The sequence below is a fragment of the Castor canadensis genome, chromosome 3 (genome assembly GCF_047511655.1).
Source record: "Castor canadensis chromosome 3, mCasCan1.hap1v2, whole genome shotgun sequence".
Lineage (NCBI taxonomy): Eukaryota > Metazoa > Chordata > Mammalia > Rodentia > Castoridae > Castor > Castor canadensis.
The window spans coordinates 46,069,785-46,096,073 of record NC_133388.1 but is presented as its reverse complement, the minus strand read 5'-3'; the positions used below and the strand labels follow the sequence as shown (position 1 = coordinate 46,096,073).

The 26,289-nt window shown below is 39.0% G+C and overlaps 1 protein-coding gene across 5 annotated transcripts in view; it reads left to right on the top strand.

Annotated features, from left to right (window-relative positions):
• The window catches only part of Daam1 (dishevelled associated activator of morphogenesis 1), a 162,323-nt gene that overhangs the window by 11,923 nt on the left and 124,111 nt on the right, over window positions 1-26,289 (top strand). The gene's annotated exons all lie outside the window — the stretch shown is intronic.

Below are 26,289 nucleotides of genomic sequence, written 5' to 3'. Positions count from 1 at the left end.
TTTCAGAATGCTGTTTTATGCTCTTAGAGAAGTCCTCTTTTTTCCTCTGGAATACAGAAATCATGTTCTACTTTATTAAGACTCAGATCATCCTCTGTTTTGGGCATCTGAAATAAACAAATAACCTGTGCAATAGATAGAGTCTTCCCAGTGAAAGGCTCTTCTACTGCAAGTGGTTTCATGTTTGGCTCTTTTGGAGCATCTCCATCCTTTCAAAGGAAAGTTTACTGCATCAGTTATTCCTATAACACTAGCCTACAATCCCCAAATCAGGATTTTCAGTATTTGTTATGCTCATGGTTAAATCGTCTTTACTCCTCATTCTCCCAACCCTGTTCTTTCTTTATTTTCTGTAAATTCTAATTTTGAGTCTTGGGATAGCCAAGGTTTTCTAACCAAATTTCAAGAAATTTGTTAGCATGACATGGTATTGAAGGGAAAATGACAGGTATGGTGGGGCACACATGTAATCCCAACTACTCAGGAGACTGAGGCAAGAGGATCGAGAGTTGGAGGCCATCCTGGGCGGTAGCATGAGACCCTGTCTCAAAAAACAAAATAAATATAAAGAGCTGGGGGAGGGAGGTTGGGTTAGCTCAAGTAGTAGAAGAGTGCTTGCTTCGTATTTCCAAGGCTCTGGGTTCAGTTTCCAGCACTTTGAATTTAAATAAGGTTGTGCATGGTGATTTCTGTATGTCCCTTAAGCCTGTCTAAATCATGAACATTCTTTTCACTTGCAACTTACTTGTGAAAAGAGCTGTATTATTTGTTCTACGGGATTTCCAATACCATGGAACACATAGTGTAATATCTTTCTTGGGTACTGCTATTTCCTGTGAATTAGTTTAAATGAAAAAAATGGTTGCCTTGTATTATCTGTTCACTAGAGTAGAAAACCTTCTTGGATAATGAACAAACTGAAAAAGGATATATGAAGACAATTCCATTTACAATAGCCTCAAAAAAAAAAATCAAATACCTAGGTGTAAACCTAACAAAAGATGTGAATGACCTCTACAAGGAAAACTATACACTTCTGAAGAAAGAGATTGAGGAAGACTATAGAAAGTGGAGAGATCTCCCATGCTCATGGATTGGTAGAATCAACATAGTAAAAATGTCTATACTCCCAAAAGCAATCTACATGTTTAATGCAATTCCCATCAAAATTCCAATGACATTCATTAAAGAGATTGAAAAATCTACTGTTAAATTTATATGAAAACACAAGAGGCCATGAATAGCCAAGGCAATACTCAGTCAAAAGAACAATGCAGGAGGTATCACAATACCAGACTTCAAACTATATTACAAACCAATAACAATAAAAACAGCATTGTACTGGCACAAAAACAGACATGAAGACCAGTGGAACAGAATAGAGGACCCAGATATGAAGCCACACAACCATAACCAACTTGTCTTTGACAAAGGAGCTAAAAATATATGATGGAGAAAAAGCAGTCTCTTCAACAAAAACTGCTGGGAAAACTGGTTAGCAGTCTGCAAAAAGCTAAAACTAGATCCATGTATATCACCCTATACCAATATTAACTCAAAATGGATCAAGGATCTTAATATCAGACCAGAAACTCTAAAGTTGATACAGGAAAGAGTAGGAAATACTCTGGAGTTAGTAGGTATAGGTAAGAACTTTCTCAATGGAACCCCATCAGCACAGCAACTAAGAGATAGCTTCTATTCATCAAAAGAAATGGTCTCTAAACTGAAGAGAACACCCACAGAGTGGGAGAAAATATTTGCCAGCTACACATCAGACAAAGGACTGATAACCAGAATATATAGGGAACTTAAAAAACTAAATTCTCCCAAAACTAACGAGCCAGTAAAGAAATGGGCAAGTGAACTAAACAGAACTTTCTCAAAAGAAGAAATTCAAATGGCCAAAAAACACATGAAAAAATGCTCACCATCTCTAGCAATAAAGGAAATGCAAATGAAAACCACACTAAGATTCCTCCTCACCCCTGTTAGAATAGCCATCATTAGCAACGAGGATGTGGGGAAAAAGGAACCCTCCTACACTGTTGGTGGGAATATAAACTAGTTCAACTACTCTGGAAAAAAATTTGGAGGCTACTTAAAAAGCTAAACATTGATCTACCATTTGATCCAGCAATACCACTCTTGGGAATATACCCAAAAGACTGTGACACAGGTTACTCCAGAGGCACCTGCACACCCATGTTTATTGCAGCACTATTCACAATAGTCAAGTTATGGAAACAGCCAAGATGCCCCACTACTGACGAATGGATCAAGAAAATGTGGTATCTATACACAATGTAATTTTATGCAGCCATGAAGAAGAATGAAATGTTATCGTTCGCTGGTAAATGGATGTAATTGGAGAACATCATTCTGAGTGAGGTTAGCCTGGCCCAAAAGACCAATAATCGTATGTTCTCCCTCATATGTGGACATTAGATCAAGGGCAAACACAACAAGGGAATTGGACTTTGAGCACATGATAAAAGCGAGAGCACACAAGAGAGATATGGGGATGGGTAAGTCACCTAAAAAATTAGCTAGCATTTGTTGCCCTCAACGCAGAGAAACTAAAGCAGATACCTTAAAAGCAACTGAGGCCAATAGGAAAAGGGGACCAGGAACTAGAGAAAAGGTTAGATCAAGAAGAATTAACCTAGAAGGTAACACACATGCACAGGAAATCAATGCGAGTCAACTCCCTGTATAGCTATCCTTATCTCAACTAGCAAAAACCCTTATTCCTTCCTATTATTGCTTATACTTCTCTTCAACAAAATTAGAGATAAGGGCAAAATAGTTTCTGCCAGGTATTGGGTGGGGGGGAGAGAAAGGGGGTGAGGTGGGTGGTAAGGGAGGGGGTGGGGGCAGGGAGAAGAAATGACTCAAGCATTGTATGCACATATGAATAATAAGAAAATAAATTTAAAAAATACAAACTCAAATTTAAAATTGCTACCACTTACAAAAAAAAAAAAAAAGACAAGCTTCTTGGTCTACTAGTAGTATGGTGGGCCTCGTTTACTACATAAGAATATACGTGTAGGAGTAAAGCAAATATGTCTGATTTTTCAGATTCCTATATTTAAGAGCAGTTTAGGTGTTGAATATTTACAGTTTATGAATGAGTGAAAATACAGAAAATCTGTAATGTGCAGAAACATTTGGTGATGTCTGGATTTTCTCAGCTCTCTGACCTAAGTGTTTTTGTTGAGTTAGGTTTTAGCTTCTTTACAATGAAAAAAAATTCTTAAAGCAGAAAGTATTCAGTTTTGAGTTTTGGAAAACAACTAGACTTTTTATTTTTTAAATTGAGGTCATGAAATAATTACCTTTTTGCAGTGGGACTTTGTTAGTTGTTTTGAATTTCTAGGTGCTCCAAAGATATGTCCTTGTCTTCAAAGGACATGATAGATTTTAAATGCTCACTATAAGAATACTCTGTTTAAAAAAAAAAAAAGTAACAGTGATTTTATCACCAAAAGAAGATAGACTAATTTAAATTTTATTTTGGAAGAAAAGAAAACCTTGGGTTGAGATGAGTGCCAGCATAATAACTTAGAACAGAGGATGGAAACTTTCCCCATAAAGGACCATCAGGCAAATATTTTAGGCTCCCTAGGCTGTGCTTCCCTTGGCAACTGTTTAACTCTGCCATGGCAGTGCAAAACCCATAGACAAACTGTAAACAGATGGGTATGACAGAATGTAAACAGTGGACTGAATTTGGCTCTTGGTGAGTAGTTTGCAGAGCCCTATCTTAGAACACTTTACTATCACTTTAGAAAAGTTACTTTAGTTGCTTTGTGACTAGTTGAAATTATATTCCATATATAAACAATGTCTCATATATAATTGGGAACATCTAAAGAAAACATTGTAGACTTGACAACGTTTATATTATCACCATATAAAAATTTAATCAATGATTCAAAAGAAAAGCACCTTTTGGATTAATCTAATTTGGCAGTATGTCAATTCAGAGAGCACCTCCTAGAGTGCATGTGTCTATGTGCAGACTTGCAAGGCCCAGCTTGGGAGAGACTCGATTTTAACCACATGTGCTCTATACTGTGTGAAGATGGAGGACTTGATGGGATTCTCCCCAGCCTGTCTTGATGCATGTAAAATTGGGTAATGTGCTGAGCACCAGTGATTCACACCTACAATTCTTGCTACTTGGGAGGCAGAGATCAGTAGGATCGTGGTTTGAAGCCAGCCCAGCCAACTAGTTTAAGAGCCACTATCTTGAAAATATCCAACACAAAAACAGAGTTGGTGGAGTGGCTCAAGTGGTAGAGCATCTGCCTAACAAGCATGAGGCCCTGAGTTCAAATCCCAGTGTTGAAGGGAAAAAAATGGGTAATTTACTTCATCTTTTGTGGATCAGGTATTTCATCTATAAAACAAGATGCCAACTCTAACAATAGAGCACCTGCTTTGTAAGCATGAAGCCCTGTCCCACCAAAAAAAAAAAAATACCAATGATGAAGCTGTTTCATGTTATTATCTATCTGATTGATGACCTAATGATTACTGAAGCTTCTGGAAAATTTTACTGTATATTTGTTGAGTGAATGAAGGTGAGAATGTCAAATAACATCAGTGTTCTTATGAAATTAGCTTTAAACTCACAAACACAGTGAAGCAGTTTGTGACTCACCAAGAACACACTTTGAACCACTGGCCTAATTAAAAACAGAGGTCAAAGATAATCCCCAAAGAGTGTGTTGCTCACAGTTAGTGCTCCTTTGAGAGGATGCCCAGTAATCTTTTTTGCACATTTTAGAATCTTGGTTTTTTTACTGACAGTAGTCCCTTCTCTGAGAAATGATGCCTTGCCTAGTGTGGGGAATTTTCCAGGCTATTCTGAAATTAAGTCAGAAACTTATTTTGGCCATAAAATTAATACAGACTTGCTATTGGAAAAAGCAAAAAAAAAAAAAAAAAAATAGGAAAGTACCTAGAAATCAAGAAAAATCTTGTGAAGTTTAGAAAATGCTTTTGGTTATATATTACCACATCCCTCTGCACCCTTCCTTCAAGCAAATGTTGTCATAAGCAGGTTTCATGTCATTAAAACTCTAAATAATCTTCCTAAATGACTGTATTTGTTTCCTTCTTAGGATTGGTACAGGGCACTCATTTTCCTAATGTCTTTCCATTACGAATAGTATGAATTTTTTTCAAGTTTTAGATTATTTTCTCAGACTGAAGTAAAAGATTCAAAAGGTACATAATCTGACATTTTGGTAAGTGCTGCCAAAGTTTTGCCAGTTAACAATTTTGATAACAACAGGGTGTGAAAGTACCTTTTGGCTCACCAGGCCTTCAGTGTATGCTACTTACCTTTCATTCATCTGCAGTTGAACAACTGGCAAAAATTAGCACATTTTATCTTAATTTGCATTTAAGTTTTTGTTTAATAGAACTTTCCTCCTTAGGCAATTTATATTTTTTCCTTTCTCAAATGGCCTTTTTGCCCACTTATCTGTTTAAATGTTAATATTTTTATACTGACCACAAAAAAGATCAATTAGCAACTTTTCATAAATGCAGTGAAGAATCATGAAGCTCATTGGAAGGAAATTTATGAGATCGCTAGATGTGTATAAAATGACCTCACTTACTGCCCTGACATTGAGGGTCTCTGGATGTAGTTTTATATAATTAATTATCTTAACATGTTCTTTCCTCATTATTTGGAGGCAAACCTCAGGTCAGCTTCTGTCATTTTATCACCAACTTGCATTTCCTGAAGTTTGCCTTAGTGTTTTCTTAGTGTTTTTCTGCCGATGGTGAGATTGTTATAGGGAAGGTTTTTCTGCAGGCGTAGAGAACTGGGAGATGAGGTGTAGTTTTTCCACCAGATTAAATTTGTTTGGAAGAATAAGGAGGTAGAACAATGAAATAATCCAAATATTATGAGGAGAGAGGGAGAAGTTTATATTGTAATGGTTCATTTGATAAAAGAAATGCTATCCCTGGTACATTTTGTTTATAAATGGTATTGTAAAACAGATCCTCAAATGCTCAACTGAAATCTTTGCAGCATTGCCTGAACAGCACCTCATTTTACAGAATGCTGCAGTCCTCAAGTGGGATCACCTTCATGTCGATACATGTGAGTCAGTAGAGTGGGAAAGATGGCTTTTTCTTACCTTCAATGCTTTAGGTTTAATGTAACTTAAACAGAGAAATAAATTCTCTTCCAAGCATAAGGAAACTGATATTAGTTGGTTGTGGCAATCCCAATAATAGAATGTAATGTAGCATTTTCCAGCACACTTAAGAGAATTCAACTAATTGGATATTAGGGTTCTGTTCAGATTTTAGTTTCTGGGAATTCTGTCCCTGTTTCTATTTTAGAAGTAACAAACAAGAGACAGACGGATAGACAGACAGACAGACACACACACACCCCCCTCTTTGGAATGGCAGGTGTTGGCAGGTAGGTCCTAGTACACTTGTTGGGAGATGTGGTTTGACCCAAAGGCACAGAAGTTATTAAAAGAAGATTCCCTGGAGTAAAGGCTAAGATGCCAAGGACCACTTCTAATATTTCTGGTCCCCTTGTCCATCACCCTCCAGGAGATGGGATTAGAAATCATTACTCTCTACCACTTCATCTTTTTTCCTTAGTATCAGTGAAATTCTATTAAAAGTTGAGTCAAGTTTGGAGCTAATGGCTCATGCCTGTAATCCTAGCTATACAGGCAGATTCAGGTTGAAAGCCAGCCCCAGGCAAATAGTTCCAGAGACCCTATCTGGGGAAAAAAACAAAAAACAATGAAAAAAAGAGCACACCCTTGAGGCCCTAAGTTCAAACCCCAATGCTGCCAAAAAAAAAAAAAAAAAATTGAATCAAGTTTTGTTTTCAGGATACTGGTCAGTATTTTCTTACTATGTGTTGTGGAGTTCCAAGATTCCAGGAAGTGCCTGCTTCAGGGAGATCCCTCCTTCTCCCATACCCCTTCCAATTTTAAGCAGTCTGTCTGTTTCAAACTCATGTATATTAGGGTTCTCTGGGATTTCATTTGTATAAAGGATTTCACAGCAAGCAAGCAAACAACAACAAAAAGCTAGTGATAATCCCACCCTATTGCCTTACATGTGATTAAATGTGGTGCCCAGAGTGTTTTGGGAGTTATCCTGTTAATTAATATAGAAGCTAGAATGAGGACCTGATGTCTGAGTTGCAGGCCACTGTCTGTCCTCCTCCCTGCTGCTGGATGTAAAGAAGGATGTAAACTGACACCACCTCCAGCTGTGGGTGCAGCCTGGACTTACATGGAAAGAAAAATTGTTGACATTGTAATACCAGGGGACTCAAGTCTATTTCCACCCTGGGAGGAAAGGGTTACAGGATGCGCGTGTTTGTAGATTCCTCTCTTGGTCTTCTCTCAGTATCTAGGGTGGGTAGAGAGAGCTGGTGATTGTTGTTACTGTTATTATTTTTATTGTTAATTATTTTTCTTTTCTTTTAAAACAGTTAAGAGCTCATACCACAGCCAGAAGACTGTTCCCCACGACATACCTTTTTTCTTTTTTCTCCCAGTGCTATATGCCTTCCCTTTGTGTTTGTGACATATTTTGCCTTCTCTTGATTTTAAGCATTATCCAAGCAGTCTCTCATCTCTTTTCTGGGTTTTGATGTCTATCAAAGGGTAACTTCAGTCAGGCACCGGTGGCTCATGCCTGTAATCCTAGCTACTCAAGAGGCAGAGATCAGGAAGATCGAGGTTCAAAGCCAGCCCCGGGCAAATAGTTCAGAGACCCTATCTCGAAAAAAACCATCGCACAAAAGGGCTGGTGGAGTGGCTCCAGGGGCAGAGTGCCTGTTTGGCAAGCATGAGGCTGTGATTTCAAACCCAAATACCGCCAAAAAAAGAAAAAAAAAAAAAAGGAACTTCAAGGCACATTTCTCAGCAGAAGTTCCCCATTGCCATTATTAAATCAGCATGCTCTCAAGACACCAGCCAAACATGGTACTTAATGTACCTTGGGCTACCTTTTCTGCCTGGGATGTCTGCACAAAGTCAGATGTCCCTGAGAAGTTCACAGTGACTCCTAGAATTGTTTACTTCAGTTTACCTTGGGCAATTGGGGCTGTAGGTCATCCAGGATAATGAGAGTAGGTATCTGGTGACAGCTTGCAGAGAATGCTGAGTTAGGCTCTGTACCTGGCGTGGGAAGGCTCTGCTGTGTCTGTTGGTTAAGTTCTTTTGGAATACTGTGGGATGTTAAATGTTTCCTGTTTAGATTCTTTGAAGTTGGCAGGGCCAGGCAGTGCTGGCTGCTGTCTCAATTCTCTGATAGGCTTCTTTCTTCTTTACCACCCAGGAATGTCATCTCACTTGCAGAGATGCTTTTCTACAAAGCAAAATGTTTCCTTTAGACAATAATTTCATCTAACTAACTAACTAACTAACTAACTACTAATTTCCTTTCCCTCCCTCCCTCCCTCCCTTCCTGCCTCCCTTCCTCCATCCTTTCCTTCCTTTTTGTGGTATAATTGGGGTGTGAACTGAGGGCTTTGCACTTGCTAGGTGTCTACCACATGAGTCACACCCCCAGCCCTTTTTTGTTTTATTTTTCAGGTAGGGTATTGAATTTTCTTCTGGGGTCAACCTCAGACCAAGATCCTTCTACCTATGGTCTTCTGTGCAGCTAGGATCACAGGTGTGGTTTATTGATTGAGATGGGATCTTGCTAATTTTTTTGCCCTTCCTGACCTTAAACCTTGATCTTCATGATTTCTGCCTCCAAGAAGCTGTGATTACAGGCATGAGCCGCCCTGGCTGGCCTTAGCCTCCTTTCTTGCCATCTGTTATTAAATCTGCCCTAGCCCCATCCTAGGTAATCATAATCTGCTTTTTCTTTGTATGGACATTTAATATAAATGGAATCATGTGTACAGTCTTTTGTGACTGGTGTGCTCATGTAGTACATGTTTTCAAAGGTTCATCCACATTGTGGTGTATGAGAACCCCATTCTTTTTTATTTGCAGCTAATATTCCATTTTATGGGTATACCATATTTTATATATCATAGACACCTGGGTTTTTTCTATTCTTTGGCTCTTATGAATAATGTTCCTATCAACATTTGTGTGTATATTTTTGTGTGAACATATGTTTCAGTGCTCTTGGGCAAATACCTAACTATGGAATGATTGGGTCATATGGAGACTCTCTGATTAACATTTTAGGAAACTACTGAACAGTTTTCTAAAGTTTACCACACCATTTTATATTCCCACCAATAATGAATGAAGGTTCTCATTTCTGCACATCTCAGGTGTTTCCTAAACTATAGTTTGATCGTGTCTATGAAATATTTCCTCTTGTCTTGGTGGGTAAGGGAGCAAGGTGCAGAATGATCATTTTGGAGGAAATGAGACAAATGAAAATCAAATAACTTATTTCCCTATTGGCTTAGTTGCAGCTTTGGAAGCCTTTCAGCCTCGAGCCTACAAACCTTCCTGTTTGACTGAATATGACATTTATCAGGAATTTTACTTTCCTGCTCTTTTCTCTCTGGAGAAAAAAAAAAAAAGTGTGTGTTTTGCTTAGCTAGATGTGGAGGGTTCAAACAAACATACAGCACCCTGAGTTATTAAGGATTCCATAGGAACACGGACTTGGTTTACGCTCAGAGTCGTTTCTCTAAAATCGTTCTCTTGGTGCTTCCACTGTGCTGTTCTCCAGCAGAGCGTAACCTAAGAGCTGAATCAAGGTCTGTTCAGTGAGTGTTTGGAAATGAACTGGGGGCTGGATGCTGGTCAGCTGGCTCAGGCTGTTGGCAGGCCAGCCTCAGAGCATGCTTTTTTTTTTTTTTTTTCTGCAGGCAGGAGACTCTACAGGTTTGTTAAAGGCAAAGGCCTGCATCCAGGCTGAGGGGTTTGTATTTGCCCTGTCTGAGCTTGGGATAGCAAGGTCTCTCATAATCCACGATGGTGGTAAACAGGCAAGTCCAGGAGTCCTAGTATAGCAGCCAGAGGCAAAACTCACTGCTCCCTTGCCCTGTGTAGTAGACCTGGGGAAGAGGTTAAGGTGGGGTTGGGGCAGGCCAGGGAAGGGAATGCTAGGAAATGTTTCTGATGCATAGATGTACTAACTCCTATTGTTTTCAGGCCATAGTTGATTACTTTTGATCACTTCAGCAATAAGCAGTGTAGTTATTTTGCCTACTGACATGATACTGTAACTGAGAAGGATAGTCTCTGCCTTTCTTGCATTTTCCTCCATTTTTATTCTTGCAGAGCAGAACTTAGTGAATGATGAGTTTGTTTGCAAGGGTAGATTCCCTCTAGGTTTTCATTCATGCCTGTCACTCTCCTCTGTGGGTGGTTTGCTACATATAGGTAAGCTCTGGAAGGTGAATGTTGTCCCCCAAATCCTCTCATCCCTGTATTGGCTGCCTTCTCCTTGAGCACTGTCTTGTCATACCTCCACTGAATTCCCAGGATCCTTCCCAAAATACCTACCCATATCAGGAGAGGACCCTGTGCTCCTGTCTCCACTCCATTAACAGCTGCCCATCTCAGACATATTCTTTTAGTGTTCTATTTTATCAGTATCTCATTTCCATTAAAAAGAAGTTCCCTGTGTGTGGGATAGTTTTGGACAGCTGGTAATTACACCTATGCAGTTTATCTACCCTTTTTATTATGCCTGTTATTTTATAGGATAGGCAAAAAAAAAAGATTTTAATTCATCAATTTCAAGGGTCAATTTATATCACTATGAAGTAACAGTGGATGTTTTCTTTTGGCCAACTATTGTGTGATTTCTGTAATAATGAATATATTTGGATTAATGACTTCAATTAGAACTATAAATTATTGAATTTTAAATATATACAATAAATATATATATTTCTTTTGACTTACTTGTTGCCCAGCCATGCAGAGACCTGATGGAAAATTGATAATACCTTTCCAAATTCCCCCAAATAGGAGTTTGTAGCAGCTTTTAATTTTCTCTTTCAACAGATATTTGAAACACACTTGTCCAACTTGCATTATGTTTGACCTAATCTTGGGAGAATAAGACTGTCTGAAGAGGGCTGGTTCTAATGAAAGTGGGGGTGAGTAGGGTTCACTGGCTCTTCCTAGTCAGCATACGGGCTTTTTTTTTTGTTACACAGATCACAGTGAGCTCAGAGAGGCAGCCTTCCTGTGCTGCCCAAGCCTCAGGGCCAGCTCTCTGTGGGTGACTGTGACTGACTTCTCAGGATAGTAAGGATTGAGAATTTATGAAGCACCAGTCACCATAACACTTCATGTAGCTCCCTTTAATATGAGTACTGTGTGTAGATTATTGGCATTGTTATTTTACTACAGAACATTTTCCTTTTATGTGTCTGGCATTTTCTCCTTTGATGGGCTTCTGATTTTATCAGTGTGGTTTGTAAGAGAAGTTAGTAGAAGTTTGAGATCCGATTCTTTTAAATAAAACATGTCTTGTGCTGTCCTTTATGGTAGCCACTAGCCATAGTGTGGCTATTTAAATGATAACTAATTAGAATTGAATTAATAATTCAGCTCCTCAAACTAGCCATGTTTCAGTGTTCACTAGCCACATGTAGGCTAGTAAGGTACTTACTGTGTTGGGCAGTGTGGGGAATAGAATATTTCTAATGTCAGAAAGTTCTATTAGACTGTAGACTTTTTTTCTGTCTCAGAAGGTACAGAAATCACAAAAGGTACATTAATCACAAGAGAACAGAAGTCTTACTTAGGTGAGTTCAATGCTAAAAACTTGCTGCTGCCTGTTCCTAGCCTAGAATGAGAATAGTCAATGGACACACCATTTCATTCCAGTTTTCATTGTTTCCTTGTGTGATTTTATTGTTTCTTAAGTGCTGTGACTATCTAGTAATGAGACTTGCTTGTATATTCAAATGCAAGTTCAATATTCTGAAACAGTACACAGGTGGTCTCTGATTTATGATGAGTCAATTTATGACTTCACTTTATTCTTTGTTTTATTGGAGTACAATGCATTTTTGACTTAGGATATTTTTGACTTAGGATGGGTTTATTGGGATGTAGCTCCTTTGTAAATTGAGGAGCATCTGTCTAAATAGGTTATTAACTCCCATTCCTTTATATTAGAAGTAATAATTCTAATTTTGTGTCCAAGAGCAAGGTAAAGATACATAAAAATTATGCTAAGATTAGATTATCACTATTGGTCCATTTTTCTAATGGTGCTCATATGTATGAGTTTTATCTTATATACATTTTGTCCTTTGTGGGAGTTAGATTTCAATTTGGCTTTGATGTATGTCTTGTGGCTTCTGGTTCTTTGGAGATGTTTTAAGGTCTGTATATGTTTTAGCTATCTGTATTTACCCTGGTATTTGAATTCACAAATTATAAATTTATAAACAGAGGACTTGGACACAAATCTCCCCTTCTCTCAACTCTTCTTCCACATGTGTCTGCCATGTTAATATTTTTGGGTATCTCATGTCCAAAGGTTGAAGTTATATGCAAACCATATGGCTTGGACATATAACCTGTTAGTCCTCAAGGAAGTTTGTAGTAAAGGGAGAGAGGAGTCATGATTATCTGAAAGACCCTTTCTTGTCTATGTGAATGTTCTTTCTTTCTTTTTTTATTCATTTATTCACAGGTGCATACATTGTTTGGGCCATTTCTCCCCCCTGCCCCCGTGAATGTTCTTTCTTTCATGTTCATTAACTTGAATAATTTTCAGTGTTTTGGGAAATACATACCTGTGTTCTTTCCAGTGTTGGTGTTTGGTTCTGATGGGTGTGTACAATGAAATTGTATCTAAATTCCTCTCTAAACTTAGGCCTATCATATAGCCAAGTGTGTGAAGGCATTTAATATCGCTTGTCCCCACCTCGTCACCAGCCTCCCTTTAGAAACCTTGTAGGATTCATGTCCTTATGAAAAGAGGCCTTAAGCAGTTGCCTTGCCCCTTTTGCCATGTGATGAAGTAACAAGAAGTTACCACTCTGTAAGCGATTCTAGGGCGTGGAAAATCAGACCTTAGCCCCTTAGCCGGATTCCAAATCTGCTAGTACCTTGATCTTGGACTTTCTAACATCTAGAACTATAGAAATCAATTCCTGTTTAAAATATACTCAGTCTAAGGTAATTTGTTGTATCTGACATTTATTGTAAATATACTGATGATAATTACTAGCTCTCACACTGAAGCCAGAACTGAATGTGGCTAGTGAGGCAGCTCTGATGCAATAGTTGTTTCCTTTCTAATCAGAGTGTGACCTGGGCTTTTTCTTTCTCTTTGCTTTGCTTCTCCCCCTAACTCTACAGACTTGGTTAGTCCCATTCCTTCCAGTAGCTTGTGAGTACTCTTGTAGGTTCACTGAGGATTCTGGATTTGCTGGGAGGGGTGTATGTGTGCTGGTTTGGCAAGATTTGATCCAGTTTCTTTCATAAAATGAGTGTTATGATATCTGTTTTCCCTGACTACCTAGGAAGTGCTTGTGACTTGTGAAGATCAATGGAAAAAGTAGTACACAGAATCACCTTGTGCAGTGCTATAAACTGTGGGATCCTTGCTGTGAAAGAGAGTACTAAGCCAGGTGCTGGTGTCTCACACCTGTAATCCTAGATCCTCAGGAGGATCTAGGTTTGAAGCCAGCCTGGGCAAATAGTTTGAGACACCCTATCTTGAAAATACCCAGCACACACACACAAACTGGGCTAGTGGAATGGCTTAAGTGGTAGAGCCCCTGCCTAGCAAGCATGTGGCCCTGAGTTTAAACCCCTGTGTGTGAGAGAGAGAGAGAGAGAGAGAGAGAGAGAGAGTGAGTGTTGCCCATGCATATCTATGGATTATATTTATACTCACTGAACCCTCTTGTTGATGTGTCATGAAACTCTGTCTTCATGGCACTGGGCAACTGACAATACTACTTGCAGCATATGTTCCCAGTGTATTTCAGTGGCCTGATGATATATATATTTTTAACATCTGAATGATCAACTTGGTGCTGCTTTTTACTTTCAAGTAGTTTGAGACTGGAACTCAGAACGGTTTTACTGGAGTGCTTTGATAGAGTGCCCCCTGAGACTTTTTTGGTGGAACTGGGGTTTGGATTCAGGGCTTCATGCTTATAAAGCATGTGTTCTACCACTTGAGCCACAGCTCCAGTCCATTTTGCTCTGGTAATTTTAAGAGATAGGGTCTTGCCAACTCTTGGCTCAGGCTGGCCTCCAACTGCAATCCTCTTGATCTCAGCCTCTCAAGTAGCTTGGAGTAGAGGTGTAAGCTACTGGTACCTGGCTACTTGGTCCATCTCATTCAGCATTGGTCTATGCTTGGCATCAGCACATTTTTGGTAGGATTGGGGAAGGAGTTGGTATGACACCAAGAGCACAAGAAAAGGAGGTGAATGGCTGGGCATGGTGGTGCATACCTATAATTCCAGCTACTCAGGAGGCAAAGATAGGAGGTCATGGTTTGAGGCCACAGGCCTGCCTGGGCAAAAGTGTGGAATCCTATCTGAAAAACAAACTAAAAGTTAAAAGGACTGAGGGCATGGCTCAAGTGGGAGAGCATGTGCATAGTAAGCACAAGATCCTGAGTTCAATCCCCAGTACCGCCAAATAAATGCAAGGGCCGGGGGCAGACGTTCCTTATAAAGTCAGAATGCTAAACGTTCAAAATCAACATATTTCTGAAGGATTCTCAGTTCTATGAAACTAGAGATGGAATTTAACTTGGTTATTCACCAGCATGGATTGAACCTCCTTTCTTTTTTGTAACAGAGGAGCAATACAAGTAGAGAAAGATTGAAGAGGAAAGGGTCATCATTTGATTGGGAGATATTTGCTCTGAAAATCCTTAGAATCTGGGAATGGGGTATGGCACTCAATAGTGTCTGTATATCATTTTAAAGGCTCATAGGTGGGTATGTAGGGCTGGCACTGTCCAACTTCAGTCACATATGCTACCGTGTGATTGGTGTCCTCGAGGTTGTACAAAGTCATGGTTTCTCCCTTGTCCTATCTGTGACTGTGTTTGTGTCAGATTTTTTTTTGTGTGTTTCTCTAATTAATGTGTCTAGCATAGGTCTATAGAATTTCCAGTAAAACAGATAAGCACTGTTTTGAATTAAAAAGTCAGTTTCTTCAGAATTAAACTAATATATGGTATACCCTTAATGCACTTCTCCTGTATTCCAATTTTAGCTTCTGCTTCTATATATTCCTGTGCTTCTATGATGTGACCCGCTGTACAGAAGTGGGTTTACATGTAAACAAGGAGGATGTGGTATACCTTTTCATTTCCTTCCCTTCTGTTCCTTACTCTTGAAAGTATACTTTCAGGGAGAAAGAGGAGAACAGTCTCTGTGTCTGTCTTTTCTTTCCAGACCAGCTATGTAGGTCACCTTTGAGCTGTCTTGCACAGTTTAACTGACACAGTGCCCATGAGATTGCAAGATCTGTTTGTGTGCTAGTCTTGAAGGACTTGTTTGGGATGGCCAGGTATTAGGAGTAGAATTTGCAGGTTTAATCTTTTCTAACTCCTATCATTCTTGTAGTGTTTGACCTGTGCTACATGAAGTATGCACAGGGTTTGCATGTAGTCCTGAATTCTCTTCATGCCTCGTCTCCATTATCTGTAACCTCATGCTTGGTCCACTTCACTCTTCCCTGCGTCTCAGACCAGATCTAAACTTGACTGTTCTTGATGGAAAGGATTGTATTTACATCAGTGCTGGGCATGTTGAGGACATGTAGTCAAATGTGTATTTTGGTTCAGTAGAGCCCCCATCTGCACAAGCAGGACTTCTCTGACATCTCATCTGCGGTCATTACCATCATCCCGTCTCTTTTGTTTTTGCACTACTGTACTTATATGATCTTAAATAGCATGGAAAAATGATGTAAAGTTGTCTTTTTCTACCTGCCACTGGGGACAAGGTTTACCTGCAGCTAGAGGCCGCTCAGAACACCACAGTTTGTTATTAGTACATGCCCTTTTTGGAGCAGAATTCTAGAATTACCATGTGCATCATCCCATGAGTTGTTTTTTCTTACCACTTAAAAAATCTCTTAATGGAACAGAAAAAATCCCAAAAAGCCCTGGGCAGTAATAATGAAATCTCCAAATTTGTAGCATGATAAGAAAATATAATCTCAATGCCAACTTTCTGTCATCCTCTGTTCATCTTTCTTTATGAAAGAATAATTACAGTGGTTTTCACTGACAAAATTCCAAGGACCTAATGGCCTCTCATGACATAAGTAAGTTACTGAGATGTTTTACCTAGAGATAATTCCAGTTTCTCATAAGATTTAGAAATGATACTCTTGCCCAATTTTGTGTCATTACCTCCCAAACTTACAAGAAAATAACTAAAAGCATGGGAAATTGTATTTTTTCTATTGATTGAAAATGGTTTAAAGTACCAGGTTGGCTTTTGATGAAATCTGGAAGGCAGCTATGCTCACCACTACACCACCAACGCAGGCAAAATCTGGAAATTCTATTAACTCAGACTGTTTTGTGTTCCTACACATTTTGAATGAACTCTAAAAGGAAAGTACCTCTGTAGAAGCAGAAAGGCTATTTTTAGATTGTACTCCTATTTTGGGTTTTATTACTCAGAATATTTCCCCCAGGGCCAGGGTCCTATTTGTGTACTGTGCTTGATGGCTTTTCCTTACTTTCCCTTTACCAGAACTACCTGGATGCCAGCACAATCCCTACACATGTCAGTTCTGAATAAATGGTGTGTCCTCCTTGCTTACCTCTCCCCTCTGCCCTTCCCCCAAGTGCTGGGATCAAAAGGTTAGACTGTTGAAGATTTACTTTTGGTTTTAGTAATTTATTTCTCCTGGTTTCTAGTGGCAAGTCCTTTGGTAGAATGAATAGTTTTTCATTTTCCCCCCAGAGTTATAAAACACGTCAATTTTCCATTATTTTTTTTTGAATGAATGTTTAGAAAATGTTAGAGAAGTAGTCTAATAAATTCCTTTCTTGTGAGAATTGATTTGTGAATATTTGTAGCTCCAATTAGCCAGCAAATATTGAAATAATGAAGTGCCAAAAACCAAAATCACAAGTTTATAGATCTAGTTGGCTTTTCTTTGCCATTCATAAATGAGACAGTCTCAATTTTTTTTTTTTTTGGATAATACTTGAACTCAGGGCCTTATGTTTGCTAGACATGTGCTCCACTACTTAAGCCATGCCTCAATGCCCTTTTTTTACTCCCTCCTCTTTCTCTTGCTTTAGTTATCCTTTAGAAAGGGTCTCATGCTTTCTCCTGGACTGGCCTTGGGCTGCACTCATTGGACAAAAGGTGAAAAGAGGGTTTTTGTAAGGTATGAATAGGGAAGCCGAAGAATAGAAAATTAACTGAGATGAGGTTTTTGGGTTTTTTTTTTAATGTAAGAGTTAAAGAAGAGGGGACTTCCTTATTATACTGATTCAGGTAGACTCTCCTGGTTTCAGGAAAAACTGGTTTGTTTGGGGATCTGTCTGCTTCCTTCAACTTGATTATATGGTAGTTAGCAGCAGTAGCTCTGTTTTGGTCTGGTCTGTTGGAGTCAGAGTAGGAGCTCTGTCCAAACAATCGCCTCTGGTAATTGTATTTCTTTATTAATGGGACCGGGGTTTAAACTCAGGGCTTCCCACTTAAGCCACACTTCCAGTCCATTTTGTTCTGGTTATTTTGGAGATGGGTTCTTGCAGTCTATTTGCCTGAGCTGGCCTTGAACCATGATCGTCTCAAACTCAGCCTCCTAAGTAGCTGGGACTACAGGCATGAGCCACCAGTGCCTGTGCCTCTCATAATTTTAAAAGTAACACTTAATGGACTGATCTTGGAAGATTCCTCTCAGAGTGATTTTTGAGTGTATGCCATTTTTCCTGACCTGACATATCAGTGAGTAGAAATTGTTGGCTTACCAAAGAGACCTCTTCTTTACTGACACATGATGCTTTTTTTTGTAGTTGTTTTCTTCTCCCCATTACATTTTAAGGAGACCTTCCTGAGGCCAGTGTATTGTGTAACTTTTGATTTGGGAGAGTTGAATCTCTGTAGGCGTGTAACTTCATCAGGCAAGCCTCTAACCCTAAACATCACCCTTCATAATATAGTATTGCATGGCAGCTCTTTAGTCATTTGTCTTCTAGACATATTGATATCTTTAAAAGCTTGTATATTCTTGACTTAGAAACTCACTTCACATGGCTCTTAAAGGAAGGTGAGGGGTAAAAGCAAGAATAAAAAACATGCAATAAGACTCAAAGAAAGACCCATATTTCCTTATGATCTGCCCTGGCTCTTTGTGATTTTTGAAGTGAATCCCATGGAAATTTTTTTCATTTATTTACCTACTAAAAGATGGTCAACAATGTCATCCTAAGTTCTAAAAACTAGGTAGAGTAAATAAGGCTTTGTAAACCTTAGTTTTTGCTCAGTTATGCTTCTTGGTTGAAATTAACCAGAAGGAGGCTTAACTGAACCTTGTGGGTCTTACTTAGCAAGCCCTCAGAGACCCTTCAGTGATGTGTGGCTCTAGGCAGTGCTTTCCATCCTGACAGACAGCCATGACTATTTTTCTACCTATAAGTAGCAGTTTACTGGGTTGAAAAGAATGCAAAATAAGTTTTTTTCCCTCACCACCCATTTTAATAGTAGAATGTTTGAGCTAATGGAACAGTGATAATGGCAAATACATTTAGCACCTATTGACTAGCAACAGTAAATGAAAATCTGAGGCCCACCATTAATTCTTATCTTCGCAACTAGAATTTCAGCTGTGATATAGATGAAACAAAGCACATGACAAATACATTATTTCACAATCTGTTTGTGAAAGACCAGGTATCTGGGTGAGCCTCTTACCACATGCTTACAAATGAGTCTTCTCTGGTGACCACAGGAAAACTAGACTTACAGTCTTTATCAACTGAAAGTCTGAGTGGGATAGCATATAGACTAGTGTAACTGGAAGCCAACAAGCACTGTGACTTAGAGGCTTTTTCACAAGCTAGGATCCACTTACCCCAGAGGCAGTGGTGTGTTACATGTAACATGGAGTCTTTTCTTGAACTTGCCAGTCTTGCTAGCTAAGCAAACTAAACACTTAAAAGAATCAAACAATATTAATTACATTCACTAGAGACTTCTAAGTTATGTGAATTTCAGAAGCAATATGATGTCGGATTCCTTCCATCATCCTTGCTGTCAGAATTAAGTTTTCTTTGTTGAATGGCTGTACACTTGCTGTCAACATTTCTTTTGTGAACTAAAATGATGTAGAGGTTAAGACAAATCAAATTCAAATGTTTCTACTGGGCAGGTGATGTAACCGAGCACGGGAAGGTAAACACTCATTAGTTTGCATGTTAAATACACAAGGATAATCATTTCCATGTCTCTCCCATTTTTCTTTAAACATTTAGTACTCTGTCTTGTTTTCCACTTAAAAATTAATATTTTAAATAGACAAATCATCACTGTGTACATTTACAGGGTGCAATGTGGTGTTTTTGTATGTATACAATGTGGAATGATCAAATCAAGTACAGGATCTCATGTTTTCTCAGTGTCTTCTCCTTCATCCTCTTCTCTTCTCCGCCCCTCTCCTCCCTTCCTTCCTTCTTTACTCCTGAGCTACAACCCTAGTCTCCCACTTTTGATATAAACACAGGTCCAAGAAATAATTTACTTTCCTCTTAATTCTGCTATATGGAAAATAAGTGTAAATAATGCTGATGAAAAATGAATATGACTCTTGGCATTGATGTTGAGAAAGAGTAGGGAGTAGTGGGACCATAAAAAACTGATCATCAAATTATTGCTACTGGAGAATGAGCATCTTGTGTTAATAGAATGTCCAGCTATTTAGCAATGTATAAAACCATGTTTAAAAATAAATTTATTATTTTTAAGGAGACTAGTCTAGTGATTAAGAGTTTGGCTCTGGAGTTAGCCAGCCAGCTAACTGTGCAACTTTGGGCAATGTACTTAATTTTTGAGCCTCAGATTCTCAGTGTAAAACAATGCCAGCCATAACAACCACATCCTAGGCATGTAGTTAGAATTTGATGAGGCACTCCATTAGAAGAACTCAGTGCCTGCCATGTAGTACATGCTTAGCACACTTTTAACTGTGACTGTAGTATTACTGAACACAGTCAGTCTAAGAGAGCATGTGGGTGCACCACTGCAGGGGGCTGAATGTTTGTGTCCCTCTAAAATTAATATGTTCAATGCCTAGTCCCAGTGTGATAGTATTGAAGTTGGGACCTTTGGGAGGTAACTTAATGAGAACAGAGTGAGGAAAGGCATGTGAGGTGATGGGCTCATTTGATAAATCTGCTACTTATTGAGCACTTAGTAAAGTGTCCCCCATCCTAAGAGTTAGCACTATTTTATCTCTACTGACGGGAGAAAAGCGATAGTGAGTTAATTCTCTTGGAAAGCTGTGCATTGGGCTGCACCATATTTCCCTGGCCAGCCTGGCAGTTCGAGCCTGCCATTAAACTTTGCTCTTGGGGGAAAAAAAAAAAAAAAAAAAAAAAGCTGTGCATTGGATTTCTCCAACAGTGCTGCTACTTACAGGCTGGCATTTCAGCATCCTTTTCAATACCTATATGGCCTGTTAGGGTCAGGTTATAAACACCCATATCTGTCACTACACAAGTTCCACCATTAGGAGAGTTTGTTCTGAAGATCCATGTATTATTGAGTTTTAGAAAAGGCCAGCTGGGTGTTTTATTTCCAGAATCTCTCTGAACCAGTGAGTGATTTTTCCTAAAATTAGACTGTTCATGGAGAGTCCTGGTTTTATCAAAGCAACTCTGTTCATAATGTCCTTGACTTCTTTTATTCTTGGATCTAAAAGTGGAAAGCTGTCTTTTCAGATTTCCTAAGTCCCCTAAAAAGGGGGAAAGAGCATTAACAAAGGAGTTTGATTTGGTGACTAATCACCAACATGTTGAAATTCCTACCCTGAAACGGGTCTTCGTTTAGTTTGCGGGTGGCTGACTGAGCCATGTGGCATATCTCTATAGGCTTTAGAGGAACTCTGCATTTCATCCAAACCAGCCAACTGCTTTTAAGGAGCTTGGGTGGAACACGCACGCAGCTGGTGCACAAAGGTGGACCACAGACCTTACTTCATTGAGTGAATAGCCTAGCAGACTGAGGAAAATAGTCTTGATTAGGCTTAATAACAGGAATTTCTCTTCCTTAAAAAGAATCACATTTTAAATAGTCACTATGTCTTTGCAGTGAGAAAGAAATGCACTCAGTGCTTTTTTTTTTAAGCGAGGGGACAGTTATTGTCTATAGCAGAAACTGTCTCTGATAGAGGTCTTCCTTGAGCTGCTGGGCATTTGATGCTTCAGGTTATTTTTAGCAGATCCAAAGGAAGAAGGTTTAGCAGAACATTAGTTTTCTGTCTAGTAGTAGTTTTTAATAACTGAGGACCTAGAGACAGGAATTTGTTTGAATTAGGATTCTGCTCATCACATAGAGCTTGACTCTTGCTAATAACCCCTTTGACTTTGCCTCATGCCCTTTTCTCTCATTTGCTTCCCTTCATTTTTGAGCCTGCCTAGCTTTCCCTCCCCTCAAGCTTTTGCTCTGGCTAAAACAATCTTTCCTTAGATTTTTGCATGACTGGCTTCTCACCATCCATTTCCTATGGCATCTTCCCAGATGTAATTCTCCTGACTTTGTTTTTGCATTTTCTAAGGAATTACTGCCCTGCCAGAATCCCTGCCTACTCTCTAAATATCCTACTTTATTAGTCTAAAATCAGAGTAGTTATGTTTGTCTGTATCCTCTCACTAGACTGGGACCTCTGTGAAGTCCTCATCTTGTTTGATTCTTTTCTGGGTCTCCAGTGCCTAGAACAGTGACTGAAGGTATTCAATATATGTGTGTTAAATGAATGAATTTCTTTATGTGCAATAAGTGGTTTTATAAACTCCTCCAAACATCTCTTGTTTCATGTACTGAATGTAGACCAGGAGTCAGCAAACTTTTACTGTAAGCTGACTAAACAGAGTTTTGATTTGGGGAATGAAAAGACCCCTGTGGCAACAACTCAGAAAGAAGCCATGGACAATATGTACACACTGGCTTGGCTGTGATCCAATAAAACTTTATTGACAAACATTCCTTGTGGGAGGAGGGCTGTCAATTTAGGCCATGGGCTATAGTTTGCCCACCCCTAGTGTACACTCAATCAGTTTTAGCCTCATGAAACGGTTCCGGGTTTAAAGAGCTGCTGTGTGAATTTGAGGCTCACTTCACTTGGTTTGCAGCTAGGGGAATATGAGTGTCTATTCCTGTTCTGCTAGAAGTGAATGTGTAGTGCTAACTATTTGTAGCATAATAGGAACATTCCAGAAGAGACATCCCACAGATGATGGAAGCAAATTTAGGAAATGTGATGATCTCAGATCATGGAGTGCTTTATATATTTCCTTTCTCTAAAGTAAGAATAAACTCTAGGCTAGCTATATGGTATTGGCCATACTTTTGAAAGTTTGAGTTTATAAAATGTGTTGAACCTTTTTGTCTTTAGTAAGATGCTACCACATGTCTGAGTTTTCCTGGTAGCCAAAGAAACTTCTAGTCGCTGGACTATTCTTTCCATACCTCCACCCCCTCACCCCCTGCCGGAAACCACAACTACTCCTACTCCCAACAGTAGGAACCACCTGGGGGAAGAGTTCCTGGCAAGTTTTTCAGATATTTGAAGGACTATAGAATCACAGAGGCTATATTAAGTAGTTGACCTCTGGAGTTAGGTTTCTAATTTTCTTCTTCAGCAGTGAAAATGCAATCAAAGTTGATCAGTTCTACCAAGCAGTTAGAATTGGAATGTAAAAATCTTTTTTTTTTAAGGAATGTAAAAATCTTGATAAAATTCCAAACAATGTTTAAAACGTTATCATAAATCAAAGACATACAGTATTTCTTTGTTTTCCCCTACCTATTACTTTTGTGTGTGTAACATTTTATATAAGATTTTGAGATTTGATTTGCCAAGTCAGATTTCTCAGTTACCAAGACTCTATTTAGAATTGCTCCTTGAGTCTTATTTAATTGCTGTGTCCTCAAATTAATGTATGACCTTGAGGAAACTATTTAATCTCTCAAAGTCTCTATCATAAAATCAAGATGATGTCTTGAGTCCTTTTTATAATGTGTGATGATTTTTAATTGAGCTACCTCGCTTCAATTTTGCTGAAAATGGGAAAATTAGACCCAAATATTCTTTTGCAGCTGTTAGCATGCTTTTTGATAATATATTCATAACTTGCTTCTCCTTCAAAATTAAATGGTCTGTTTAGCACAGCTTTGAGGATAGAAACGACAATTTTAAAGAGAAGATATTTGTTTATTGAGGTTTTCTCATCAGTGACTATGACAGCCATGGTGGAGGTTCAAATGATTCACGTTAATATCATGACTCAGGTCCTGCTAAGGTGAGCATCTCAGATGTCTTTAATCAGTGTTTTGTTTTTCCTTTTGGGAGATATCTTCGTGACTGTGTGAATAAGAGAAAGTTCAAGGGGTCCTGAGGCAGACAGCTGCCACAGACCCAGATGGACTCAGAGTTTCTCAGGGTGTGTCACCACAGGGAGAAGATAGCTGGCTTTTCTAGCATTTCAGTTGTCTTCCTTTCTGCCTTACCAGGACCTAACCATTCCTAAAGACCCATTCATACTTCATCATTTCAAAAACCTTCTGGGATCATCCTAATTGGAAGTGCCCTTTTTATCCTCTGAACCCCGTCAGGGCACTTAATACCTCTTTTGTGGCATTTATATCTATTGCTCTGTCCTGCTGCTGTGGTCACGCATCTCCTTCTGTTAGGCTGTCAGCTCTGTAATGACTGCAGGCAAATGTGGTTTGTTTTGTTGCTGTTCACCCTATGAAGACAATGCCACAGTATTACGTCTTGGGTTTCCTTATTTTTTCCTTCTGTGTTCCTATAGCACTGTGCTTACTGTGATCATTTGCAGGCCAGCCTCTCCTTTTTCTCCATGTGACTTTCCAGAGGCACAGAGGATGCCTTCTTTTGTTCTGTATTTCTGACCCTTTCCTTATAACCTCTGACACATAGCTACTAAATGTTTGGATAAACAGAAGACCAAAGCTGTACCTGCCCCAATAGTACACTTCAGTGTCTCCATTTGAGTGATTTTTGCTCCTATAGACACCTCTTAGAAGTACAATGTACTGCACTCCAAAACATTGAGTGTGTTGATGACACATAGTAATCATCTGTGGCAAACACAGTTTAAATGATGTTTGTTCCCTCAAAGCCTTTGAGGGAAGGAACCTCAGGCTTTCCTTTGTTAGATGATTCTTGTATAGACTGGCTGAGGGGGTTGAATATTGGGGAAAATACCCACCTAAATTCCTGCACCTGCTCTGCTGCTTAGGAGTTGGTGACCCTGTGCAGGTCAGTGAAGGGCTCAAAGATAGTTACTTTCCTGTAAAGTAGAAATAAAAACAATTCCTGATTGCCTGTGCCTTTTCTTTACTCAGGGTTACTGGGAGCGTCACATGATGCTGTGTATATAATAGTACTTAGCCATAAAATTGCCTGTGAAGGGACTGTACTGTTACACTGTTATGAAATAAGGTGATGCCCTGTGGTTTTAGCACATTTTTTGAGGTTACATGATATAAGTAATTCAACCTATAATTAGGACAATTGGCTATTTCCCAAATAGGTCCTTCCAGTTCCACCTGTCACACCCATGTCCAGCAACACAGGAAAATAATTCCAGTTAAACAGTTCCTTATTGGCATGCTTAGTTATTTTCTAGCTGGGAAAAGAGACAGGTGTAGCTAATGAATTTTATGACAAGAGGAGAAGTCTAAATTTTACTTACGAGGCTCCTAACCATTTCCCTGAACGTGTTTGATGACTTACCTGTGCTAACTTTCTTTTGCAGGTTTGATGGTAAGAATTTTCATATTCTTGACACTTTTCCTAAGTTTTGACTTGTTATGACTCCGCCCCCCAAACCCCCAATCTCTGTTATATTCCTTCCCTTCCCTTGCAGTGTATCTTTCAAGTTCTACTGCTGGGGACAGAGTTAGAGAAGAATAGCTAAAATTTCAGATTGTGGCCTGTCTTTGAGAAAGTGGCTGGGTGGTATCATTTGTAAAAATCTCTAATTAGCAATGATCAGTTTTACATTCTAGTGACTTTATGTTTTTATGTAAAGATAAAGTATATACCAAAACTTTGTTCCTTCTGAGCTTTAAGGAATTAGTCTCTGAAAGGCGTAAGACTCCTGGAAAGTCAGTTTGTTTCCAAAGTTGGATATGAGTAAAGAGGTGTTGCATATTTCATGTTAATTTGTGAGCAGCAAAACTCTTGAAACTTCTTTACAATGAGACATTGGTGTGTTTGGACGTATGGCTGGATTACTGGATTGTCTATTATACTATAGAAAAATGATAATGCTGTAGCTTGATGCATGTATTTGTGGTTCAAGGAAATATGATATGAAAAGAAAGAATGGGCTTAAGGAAGAGATAGGCAGGGTTTAAATTCCTGCTGACACCTCCTAGTTCTATAGATTTTGGTTATTACTTTATTTCTTGGAATTGATTTATATATTTATCTATTTATTTATTTTGGTGATACTAGAGATGGAACTCAGGGCCTCATACTTGCTAGGCAAGTGCTCTGCCACTCAAGCTACACCTCTAGCTCTTTTTGAAATTTATTTTTATTCTTTAAATTGGGGCTCTGGGGATCAAATTCAGGGCCTTATGTTGCTAGGCAGTTGTTCTACCACTGAGCTCCATCCCCAACCCAGGATCTTTGTTGTAAAACTGTGATTGCTACTTCCTAACATAATATAAAAATTGGCTGAGATGACTTGGCTTGTTGAATGTCCCACATGGTCTCTAACATTTGGAAGATTCTACTCACTAAATATTCATTCTTATCTTACTTCATCAAGTAGAGCATGAATCAGGGTTTTGTTTGTTTGTTCATTTTTTCATCTGTTCAGGACAGAAATCCCACTTAAGGTGACCTAAGAGGGGAGAAAGTTTTATGAATCATGCAATGGAAAATTCAAGAGACGCTTGACTTGAGACTCAGCCAGATCATGTAGTTAAATGTCATTGAAACATCTCACCTCCCAGCTCTCTTGTCCATCTCTTATTCGGCTTTTGCCTTTGTTGACTTTATTTTTGGGCAGTCTATAATTCATGGTAGGAGAGGCACCTATTGTAAATTTCAGGTGTATGTCATGCTT